Consider the following 12,418-nt stretch of genomic DNA (forward strand, 5'->3'; position numbering starts at 1 on the left):
CTCCCACCAGCCAGACCTGGACAAATTAAGAAAATCTCAATCTGCCCAACTGGGGATCGAACCCAGGACCTCGGTTTTATAAATCCACCGCGCATACCACTGCGCGTCGGAGGCCGTCGTCTTTATTATAAACTTATTGAAGTGGACAACAAAGTGTCATTTACATATGATATACACCGTAAGTATCGGATAGCATTTGAAATTTGTATCAAAGTATGTGGATGACATTTTGGCAATTGATTTGTTTTTTATTTTGATATGTTGTTAATAAAAGCCAAAATAGGAAATAGGCCAGCTGGTCAGGTAGCCATAGATGATACATTATATATTGAGATAGATACGCAACTCTCATTTCGGTTTAAAAAAGTTATGTACCGTGATCACTAGATGGCGCATTCTAATTAGATTTATTGGCTACCCATAGATGGATTCTCTCTACGAGTACAATCTATATTTTAGTTGTATGACTATTGCTGTTTGTTTTCCTTAATTCTTATATAGGAATTATTAATGAAAAAAATTTAACATAAACATAATATTTACAAAATCACTATATAATACTAATGTACCCAAATATTTAAAATAGCCAAATTTTATAAATATATAGAAATAAGGAAAACAAATTGCAATAATCCTTCAAATATTCAGGAATTTTTAATCAAAGAAAGAAAAGAAGATTCTTATTATTCAACGATTTATTTTTTCTTTTGTGATTATGAAAATATCTTAATGCACTTCAGCAGCCTGATAAGATTAGTGCACCAACTATGAATATTGACGTTTATGATTATAAATAACCACTGTTTTTTTACGAATCAATTCAATTTTACGAATTCTTAAAGGTGACTAGTGTGTAGACGTTATGTCTACACACTAGTCACCTTTAAGAATTCGTAAAATTGCTGGCGACATTTTCGCCACGCCGTTTCGCGACACACCGGGCCGCCTTCTGAGCATAATTCCGATGGTGGTCGAGCATGTTCCATGGTTAATTATTCACTATGCACACCAAATCCACAAGTAATACCTATTATAAACACTTATTTGTACCGATTACATCTTATTTTAATATTTTTCGTTCACCACTGTCACCATGTTTTAAATTAAACTCTGATCCCGATTGTGTGCTGACTTTTTATTGACATAACATAAACATCACTATAGCAACAACAGAAAAAATTCAAAGACAGCTAAACTGTCATATTTGAAACTATATTTTTTTAAGCTTTCATAGTCTGAACAGGAGTGATTTTAATCAAATAATGTGCTTCATGCGTGCCATCTATATTGTGCCTGAGAAAACTTCGCTTAAGTTTTTGTACCGTGAGCGCTGGAAGGCAGCACTTCATACAAAATAGTTTACGTAAGCGAACTGTGCGGAAGTTTCACCCCCATGCAGGTAGCCATAGGAACTCCGTAACCAAGCAACATGACTCTATCGAGTTTGGGCTCACGCCATTTAAATTAGATTTATGTAATTAACAGAAAGAATTACATTTAGTACGTTCTAACATAATACTTTATTTATTGCTTGGAAGTTTCTCGTTTATTGAAACTCTACGTAGAAACGTTTGACCACCTCTCGGCTTAACGTCCTAATTTATGTTTTAACAAGGAGCGGAATGTAATGTTAACTTATGCGCGGACCGCGTTGGCTCTGTTTTCGTTTAATAAAAGTGTGTTTCGCGGATGATTTTATGAGTTTCGGCGAGTTATGAATTTGTTTGCGCGCGGAATAGAAATGAGCTCATTTCATGCTACCGCCCGATGCGTTATACAGATTATGAGCTTTCTTTGTTACTTATTTACATGATGATAACGCTTTGCGAATAAATATATACGCTTCCATTTGCATTAGCGGTGGGAGTTTGCGTTATTGCCGCGTAATGTACAGTAATGATTTGAAACTTACGTAGATGAATAACGCTGTGTAGTTGCATGTTTATTATTAAACAAAAATGTATGATTAAAGTATAAAAAAAATAATATATATTACGTTAGAAATTAATGTAATTTCTTACATGCTCTTGTTATACCATATTTTAAGGACAGGTAAAAAATCGTTATTTTTAGGTCTGGTTTCACCACTCCTGTTAAGGTCGGATAGCTAATTCACAATTTCTTCTCATTTAACATCAAGTAATAAAATGACAAATCACCTGTAAAATTCAAGCGACTAGGTAGGTAACTAGGTGTACTCCTTGCTACCACAAAACAACAAGACATCGCGAACGAAGGCATCTTTACTCGTACGTTGTGTATATCCAGGCAAATCATACTAAACTATTTGCATCCACATGATTCGCACAGCAAAAATTTGGAATGCCCTTCCGGCGTTTGTGTTTTCTGACATAATTTAAACATCTTCAAAGCAAGAGTGAATATCATCTTCTTGCTAAACGGCAAAAAACGGCACCTCGGTAGCCGTAGTAGTAATAACCTTTTTAAAAGCTTTTATTATATCAAATCCTGTCGGTTCTTAAGCAAAATTATAGACGATCCGCGTCGATTGGAATCAGATTCCGGGAACTGTCGAATCAGGAATTCAGTTCCGGAACACGTGTAATGGCATCGCGGCCAGGAACACCTCGGTAGCCGTATCAGTAGTACTTTTGTAAAACAAATCCATTAATTAAACCGTCGATCCGGAATCCGATTCCGGGAAATGTCAAATCAGGTTCCAGAACTTATCATCATGTGATGCCATTACTCGTCGTGTAATGGCATCGCGGCGAAACCGCCTCAGTAGCCGCAACAGTAGTACTTCTGTATAACAAATCCAATAATTTTATAAGTAGAATCCTAACAGAACAAACGAAGTTCAAGTTGATCCGCGTCGATCCGGAATCCGATTCCGGGAGCTGTCGATCGCGTTCCCGGAACTCGTGTAATCGCATCGCGGCGGAACACAAATTATTCGTGCGCCGAAACTCTCTAACTCCATCAACCCTATAAAGGTAAAGAACAAAGCGGAACCACAATTGGCCGTGCCCCGAACCGATCTACCTGAGTCGATGGAAGTTTTAAAAATGGCGGCTCTTTGAGAGACTGAACTCAATAAGGCCGCGCCCGTGGGACGCGAAAATGCAATTTGCTATGAATCGCTCGTGCCTTTGACGTACTCGCGATTCTGTCGTTTGAAGATCTGCTTGTTTAGTTCCCCTCACCCCCTTCCTTTGCAGGTGTTTTTTTTAAATTTTAATTTTACTCTATTATTACTAGTTTATAGGTAAGGTTTGAATCCGGTCCGGGGCATGCACCTCCAACTTTTCAGTTGTGTGCATTTTAAGAAATTAAATATCACGTGTCACAAACGGTGAAGGAAAACATCGTGAGGAAACCTGCACACCAGACAACTTTCTTAATTCTCTGCGTGTGTGAAGTCTGTCAACATTGAGACCGCATTGAGTCAGCATAGTGGAACGGAACGGCCTAACCCCTGTCATTCGGCGACTCGAGCTCAGCAGTGAGCCGAATATGGGAGGCTCCTGTCGTGGCTACCCTACAGGCAAAGACGAATCCCCAAGCGATTTAGCGTTTATTTAGCGTCGCTTCGTGTAGAATCCGAAAGGGGTGTGGATTTTCATCCTACTCCTAACAAGTCAGCCCGGTTTCATCTTAGATTGTATCATCACTTGCCATCAGGTGAGATTGTAGTCAAGGACTAACTTGTAAAGAATAAAAAATACATTGATCCGGGGAAATTTAAGAAAAACAGAAAATTACACAAACGAAAATGCGGGCATTCGACCGTAATTTATATAACGTGAATATAGCAGGTATAAAGTGAGTTAAGAAAGCCGGAGTGCGGTGCAAATTATTAGGCAACGGGTAATGACGAAAGTTGTAAATGGATCAGCATAATTTTTATTAGGTAAATCATTCCCGGCCGAGGGAGCGAATTATTCCGACACGCCAACTCTGTAAAAGTGTCTGCTTTCTGCTTACTCGCCACCCGCAGTAGGGTCACCATGATGCGCGATTTACTAGGCCTGAGTGATAGACAACGTGCAAGCGAAACTACTGAAGTCTGCAGACTAAAATGAGTACAGTACATACAGGTACTAAGAAAGAATCTAACAAGCTAAAACTTGGTAGTTTCCTTTTGGGACATACAGATAAACGAAAAAAGGAGTTTTATAAATTTCAACCACAAGGAGGAAATGAGAGATTAAACTTTTTTATGTTTGAAATGTGTTTTTTAAGAAGTCGCGAACATCCAAAAATTTGAAATGATTTGATTCAACGAATTTCACTGATACAATTTTCTTACAGACTAAATGAAAAGTTCAATTAACGGGCATTTATGTGCTGTTTGATACACTTAATCAAAACACAAATGCCTGGTAAGAAGTTTGTTGACTCAACACTAGACAACTTAAAATTGTATAATAAGTAGTTGTTTCTTTAGAAAACAATAATTCAATTCATCAATAAATTATTTATACAACTAAAATTATTTAGTTTTATTGTTATTTTTATTTAGTTTTAACTAACTTGTTTAATAAGAACAATAGACCATATGACTGAAGTTAAACTTCTTTAGCTCGTTCCCAACGTCCGTTCGCCTAGCCCGATTACACTTTTCGTAACGAAGTCACCAACTCAGTCCCCAAATCAAGAGTGCGTACAGAAGTTTAACTTGAAAAAAGGATTTTTTGAAAACATTTGTTTAAAAAGTGACTATCCTCAAACAAAGCGAAACATTGGTCACCCTACTCCTCGCATTGCAATGCAAATTGCGGGGAATGATAGAGAAACTCGGCACAAATAACTTAGCAAAATTATAATTTGTTATTTGGCTCGTACGCAATTAGCTGGTAACTTCGTAACGATGTGACTAGCGTTTTAATTCGTTGATTTACGAGATAACTTCTGTCTTATCATTCTGTTTGCGTATTAATTTGTGTTCGAGCTGAAACGGGGGAAAATTAGTAGGCGTTTTTTCAACAAATTACAGTGAACTAGCAACTATAACTACTATTTATTATACCTTCGTTTGAAAGGTAGCTTACAATCTGTAAAATACAAGTCTGATAAATAAATGAGTCTTTCTAATTTCTCCTCGAATTAGATTATTAAAAAAACTTGACTGTACAGTATGGGAAATGCTAAATATTTTGTCTTGAGACTTGAGACTATAAAACCTTGAATTTGGATAAACGAAATAGACCGATTCATATGGTGTTTACCAATAAATTGAGTGATTTATGGTCAAGGTCGTTAAAATTTGACTATAGGTAATAATGTCAGATCAATTATAGAAGGACCTGCATCGCACTCATGGTCACGAACAAAATTGTCTGTCATTTTCTGAGGAAAACGAGCTTAGATTTTGTGTATATCTCATACTAAACTAGAATATTTTGCCAATTTTTTACACAATTAAATTACACATAAAGGTATTTTTACGGAGCTCTATAACCGACGAATCACACCTATTTAACATCGATTATATAGAGACAGTTTTTATAATCGCATTAGATCGTTGATCATATACTTTGACAGAAAAGTAACGTCTAGCGAGGCAGGTCCTATACATTATTGGTCTGAGATAATAATTGATGAAAGTGTAAGAAAAACTGAAGGCCCTGGGGCTTTCACCGAAAGTAGCAAATTTTTTTAAGAGAGTAAATGAATAGAATAGACGAATAGATATAAAAAAGAGGATAGCTGTCAAATAATAATATATTGGACATCGCCATACTGAATGGAACCAATTGGTCATCAGTTTTTCAATAATAACAAAGCCGATTAAATTTTATTCAATATTAATTACCCAGTGTAGTTTAACCCGTTGATGGGGTTTCCCGGCCCGCATGGGGTCCCGGTCGCGAGAGGTCATGTTACCACTCAACTCAGATTCATTTTCAATTCTTACTGCCCACTGATCGTTTATTTTTTATGCTGGCGTCACTAACCGCCAAAACGTTATTCTGGATTTTTTCCTTCACTATTATTTAAGCAACTTTGAGTTATCTTTTTTTTTATTCTCTGCCCTTGACTACAATGATGGTAAGTGATGACGCAGTCTAATATGGAAGCGGGCTAACTTGTTAAGAGGAGGATGCAAATCCATACCCCTTTCGGTTTCTACACAGCATCGTACCGGAACGCTAAATCGCTTGGCGGTACGACTTTGCCAGTAGGGTGGTAAATAGCCACGGCCGAAGCCTCTCACCAGCCAGAGCAAATTAAGAAAATCTCAATCTGCCCAGCCGGGAATCGAACCCAGGAACTCTGTTTTGTAAATCCACCGCGCATACCACTGCGCCACGGAGGCCGTCAAATTTACTACTCTTTACTATGTGTTAAGTGACAACGCAGACTAAGATAGCAACACGACTTACTAATTAGAAGAGGCTGGTTTCTATGTAGCATCATATCGGAACTTTAAATTGCTTATCGGTAAGTACTTTTTTACCAGTAGAGTGTTACGTACTACCTATAAGCCACAACTAGTATCAACCACCAAACCAGACCAGCCCCTGTAGCAAAGTGGCACGTAGATTCTCTTTCTACGATCGCAAACGCTTCGAAAACTAGAGATGTATGGGAATGACATCCCTTTCAATGATGAAATCTTGATCACGTGACCTGTCGACAGCAAATGTCATTTCTATACATTTTTCTAGTTTTCGGAGCGTTTGCGATCGTACAAAGAGAATCGACGTGCCTGGCGACATGGGCTGAGTTGATTTAGAAATACAAAATCCAAAATAAAAACAAACTAGGAGTTGAGCGTAATAGTATGCGGACGTAATGTGATGGCAAAAAGTATTCTACGATCAACTCCAGGAATCGAACTTACAACCATACTCGTAAAATAATAAAAGTACCTAAAGAGTAGGATTTATTCTTTACAAGTTAGCCCTTGACTACAATCTCACCTGATGGTAAGTGATGATGCAGGAGGAGGATGAAAATCCATACCCCTTTCGGTTTCTACACAGCATCGTACCGGAACGCTAAATCGCTTGGCGGTACGTCTTTGCCGGTAGGGTGGTAACTAGCCACGGCCTAAGCCTCCCACCAGCCAGACCTGGGCAAATTAAGAAAATCTCAATCTGCCCAGCCGGGGATCGAACCCAGGACCTCCGTCTTGTAAATCCACCGCGCATACCACTATGCCACGAAGGCCGTCAAAACTTCAACATGGATCGATTAAATAGCTTTAAGTTTTTAAGTATTATAACTGTCGTTTTGATTATATTATTATTCGACACCAATAAAGCGTTCACGCTTGACTACGTGTCTAAATATAAAGATGATTGCACACAGGCGGGCGGCACGCGTGCGGCGCGCGTCGACTCTGACGCCATGCGGCGAACGCAGCGGGGTTCATGCTATTATGCACCCATTGACTTGACCGGCGGTTGTTTTAGAAATATTGTAACAATATTGTCTGCAGCGTTTATTGTTACGTATGAATTGATATGGGCGTTATAATAGCACTTACATTCGGGTTTTTTTAACTTTATTCTTTCTTTGGGAATTCAGTTTTTATTTAAAACAGCAATAATAATTTAAAACTGATAATAATGAATTAGAACTGAAAGATGCAATCTGGTATTTGAACTACTAGTCAATAAACTTTTTTTAGACTGAGGAATTTTAAAGTCTAATTTACTGAGCAGTATTTTTTTTTATTCCTTACAAGTTAGCCCTTGACTAGAATCTGACCTGATGGTAAGTGATGAATCAATCTAATATGGAAGCGGGCTAAGTTGTCAGGAGGAGGATGAAAATCCCTTTCGGTTTCTACACGACGTCTTACCGGAACGCTAAATTACTTGGCGGTACGTCTTTGTCGGTAGGGTGGTAACCAGCCAGACCTGGACCAATTAAGAAAACCTCAATCGGTCCAGCCGGGGATCGAACCCAGAACCTCCGTCTTGTAAGTCCACTGCGCATACCACAGCGCCACAGAGGCCGTCAAAATTAAATTGCTACTTAATACATATAATTAACCTTCATAAAATTTAAATTTTCTTTAATGTAAGGTAAATAAATCACTTTTGCATTATAGTTTATTCAAGAATGCAGGTTTATCACAAACTGTACAAATATACTTTTGATCTTAAGTTTTAGTTATAAAATAAAAAAATATCTCTAACACTAAGACGTCAAGAAACTCATTTCTCAATGTTATTAAAAAGACTTCGAAACCATACAATATGTTGTGCTCGCAATATTTTTTTTACGAACTGTTAAAGCCAAAACACACGGTCACAAAATCTGCAGCGTCAATAAACAACTCTTAATACACTTCAAATGGCTGAACAATAGCGTCAGCCTCCAGGAAATCCAAGATCCAATTACGGTACATTTAGCACCAAAGCGCAGCGCACACTCCACTAGTCACGTGTCATTTGCTTTTTGTTTATCCACCAACTTGGATTCAATTTAGCGTTAAGTGATGTTGCCTTTAGGGCAACACCCCTTAGATTTAATGACTTGATTTACCATAAAACCTATTGGAATGAGACTTTCCTACGAACATTTTCTATGAGGTCTTGGTCTGCTTTTTCTGTGGTAAATCAGACTTGGTTCTTGGGTAATACATTTACTCTCATAGTTGGATAAATTAAGCAATGTCATCCATTTCAGAGCCATCTCATTCTCAGAAAACTTTTGAACTTGATGATTTCCCAGTATTTTTTGGATATTTTGAGCTCGCCTATTATCGCTGACGATGCAACAACCAATATTTATTTTTATATTTGAACTTAACTGGCCTATAAGCTTATTATTAGGCCTTGGCGCGTTTAGAGCCCTCGTAAAATTAATTTTAAGTTTTTGACTTTACTAATCATGACATAACTTGACGTTACAAAAGTGCTTATAAACATCGAAATAAATGAATTTTGAATTTGAATTTATGGCTATTAATTATTTATTTATTGAAAGCGTTTGCATATAAGGTGTTTTTTTTGTTAATTGCTTTAATAAAAATAAACAAATGACAATGTTAAATCAGAAATACACTCGTAACAATAAGTCTTTTAACTCGATTATGAAATACGTAACTTAACATGTCAGTGTAAAAAAATACTCTTAACAAAACAAACAACTTTGTATATATACAAGAAATACACGTCTCCAATACAATCTTGGATATAGTGGTTATCCTAATAATGAGTAGGTCTCCGCTATATAGCGCGGCGGGTCGCAGCGATTATTGCCGGCTAGTGGAGACGCGGCCTTTGTCCGTTGATTGTTGATTGAAATCTGTTACGCCGATTTTGATAGAGTCGACGATTTATCGTTATTGATTATTTTGACGTGAGGTTTTATGTTCTTTTTATTAGCTGTTAGTGGACTACAGTTGGTAAGCGATTTGAAATAATCGGTTCGTTTATGAGGGGCTTTATCCTCTTAGTATGTGATTTGTCTCACTTAGTTTATTTATTAGGTTGCTTGGATGACTATCGTAAGGTACTAAGTTCGAATATTTCTAGTGATGTGAAATGAAATGAAATGAAAACCCTTGAAAATTTTTCGTGTTACATGTCTATATTATGCTATCTATTTTGTTGTGGTCTTTGGAAGAACAAGCTTTTTTGCTTGCTTGCTAGCTAAAAAGCTGAATTGAGAAAAAGTCAGAAAAACAAAATGTTGTGGGTTTAAGTACTACTTAAGTACCTAGCAGATCCAGAGATTGCTTTTCCTTAACTTCAAAATCCCAGAAGCAGAAAAAAGGCCCGGACTGAATTTCCCTAATTACAAAATCTGCATCATCATCAACAACTCATATTCGGTTCACGAGTCTCCTTTCAGAGATGGAGGGGTCAGGCTAATACTCTACCACGGTACCACAATGCGGATTGGCAGACTTCACACACGTAGAGAATTAAGAAAAGTCTCAGTTATGCAGGTTCAGTACTATGTAGCGGTAGGTATGTCACATCAAAAGTACGTACGTTATAACGCAGTTATACGTCGGTGTGTCGGGACGCATGATCCAATTGTCGTCCGCTAAATTGATACTCTATTTGGCTCAATTAAACATTAATTAATGCCGCTAATGAACACCGAGCCGCTCTACTGTTGTGCGCACTATGACATGCCCGCTAATCGAGTTGTGTACCTAACTATTATATCTACTACTATGTATTTATTACATAGAAGTAAGTAGGTATGTATTCGATACATATAGATAAAGAGGAGTTTATAAAGCTGGCTGCCAACCTTCGCTAGTCGGAGAGGCAATCAAAGAAGAGGATTTAACTTCTGCCTTCGATTTGGAGGGCGTTGGTTCGGATCCGGTGCGGTGAATGCACCTCCAAGTTCATAGTACCCAGTTGTGTGCATTTTAAGAAATTAAATATCACGTGTCTCAAACGGTGAAGGAAAACATCGTGAGGAAACCTCCATATCTGAGAATTTTTCTCAACTAGGCCAGCCTGGTGGACTATTGGCCTAACCCCTCTCATTCTGAGAGGAGACTCACGCTCAGCAGTGACACGAATAAGGGTTGATAATGATGGAATACACCAGAAACCCTCAGACCGAAACAAAACTGCTTAGTGGCAGAAATAAACATGGAGGTATTACATAACCTCATCATCAATAACAACCCATATTCCCAAATTAATTTTGACGATTTTTGGTATAGAGATAAGTCGGACCTTGAAGAACAATGGATGGTGAAAAAATATAAAGACAAAAGGGTGAAATATGTATTATATTATTTTAACCTAAAACCACCAACTAAACCACAGTAACAAAATTGAAAACGTAAACCTATTTGTTTCACATAAAGTTAATGGCAACATTTCGTTGCAAGAGTCCATCATACTCGTATTAATTTGATAGAGCGAACAAAACATCCTGTCTGCAATGGAACATAATTGAACGACAACCTGCGGTACCCAGATACACCGAAAGTTCTTCAAACCAAAGTTGCTCCTAGCTAACTACATAAGTCAATAATAAGGGGTCAGATATCATGGAATTTATGAATAACTAGCTGACGCCGCGAGGTTTCACCTGCGTGGTTCCCGTTTGCGTAGGAATATGGGGATATTACATAGCCTATAGCCTTCCTCGATAAATGGGCTATCTAAAACTGAAAGAATTTTTCAAATCAGACCAATAGTTCCGATATTAGCGCGTTCAATCAAACAAACAAACTCTTCAGCTTTATAACATTAGTATAGATAAACCAGTTGGCATCCAAACGTACTGGGTGGCTATAGATAAATTCAAAAATTCAAAATTCATTTATTTCAATTATGCTTAGCTTATAAGCATTTTTGAAAAGTCAACTTATGTCATGAATTAATTTAATTTAAGAAAGTAGAAAAAATAAAATTAAAGTTACGAGGGTTACAAAGCGCCTTGGTCCCAGAAGAGCTCACAACAAACTCAGATAAGGTTTATATTTTTTTGTTTACCACAAACTTATCTAGAACTAAGTTCATTGCAAGCTTGATTTTGAACTGCATTGTACAACTGTGCAAAATCATTGCAGTTGCGGCGTTAAAGAGTAACAAACATCCATACACAGTACATCGTGTGAGTTCTGCTAACTGAGAATTTTCTTAATTTTCTAATATGGGTATAATGTTAATTGATGTAACTTGCTACAACACAAAATCAGAAACATCATAAAGGGTTACTGACTTTCCTATATCTAGTAGAGTAAGGGCTAACAAAGTTTTAAACTTTATAAAATGAGGTAAGTCTGAGTCCTACAGGCTCTAAGTCCATAATTGCAATAGGAGGCGCGCGTTGATTCCACGCTAATTGCTTGACTAGTTAAGTCAATTCGCCCGTAATATGGTTAATGAACAGTTGACCAAGACGAGACGCACTTTGCTGTACCCCTGATATGAGGCGATGATAAAATGGACGTAGTAGAGATTAATGATATGAATGGAAACTATGAGATCATGCTTCGTGTACCTAATAGTGTTTTATGTTTTCTGTATGCTTTTGCAGAACGAAAAAATGAAAAGTATAATAGTAGAAGACGGTTTGTAATAAGGTTGTCCTTGAAAGTGCACCGTTACCAATAACGAAATAAGAATGGTGCCTATTCTTATCTATACCACAGAAAACATGTCTAAACCAATACTCGTATTAGAAAGCAGAAGAGTTTGTTTGTTTGCTTGAACGCGCTAATCTAAGGAACTACTGCTCCGTTTTGAAAAAATCTTTCAGTGTTGGATAGCCTATTTATCGAGGAAGGCTAGAGGCTATATATTATCCCCGTATTCCTACGGGAACGGGAACTACGCGTGTAAAACTGCGCGGCGTCAGCTAGTGTATACTAATATTATTAAGCTGAAGAGTTTGTTTGTTTGCGCTAATATCAAAAACTGCTGGTTCGAATTGAAAAATTCTTTCAGTTATAGCCTGTTTATCGAGGAAGGCTTATAGGCTATGTATTATCCCCGGGAACGAGAACCAT

At 37.5% G+C, this 12,418-nt stretch overlaps 1 protein-coding gene across 1 annotated transcript in view; it reads right to left on the reverse strand.

The window, feature by feature from the left end:
* LOC112044601 (dorsal root ganglia homeobox protein-like) overlaps positions 1-12,418 on the reverse strand; it is a 108,642-nt gene that overhangs the window by 32,787 nt on the left and 63,437 nt on the right. The gene's annotated exons all lie outside the window — the stretch shown is intronic.

The sequence above is a fragment of the Bicyclus anynana genome, chromosome 19 (assembly GCF_947172395.1).
Source record: "Bicyclus anynana chromosome 19, ilBicAnyn1.1, whole genome shotgun sequence".
In the NCBI taxonomy this organism is placed as follows: Eukaryota; Metazoa; Arthropoda; class Insecta; order Lepidoptera; family Nymphalidae; genus Bicyclus; species Bicyclus anynana.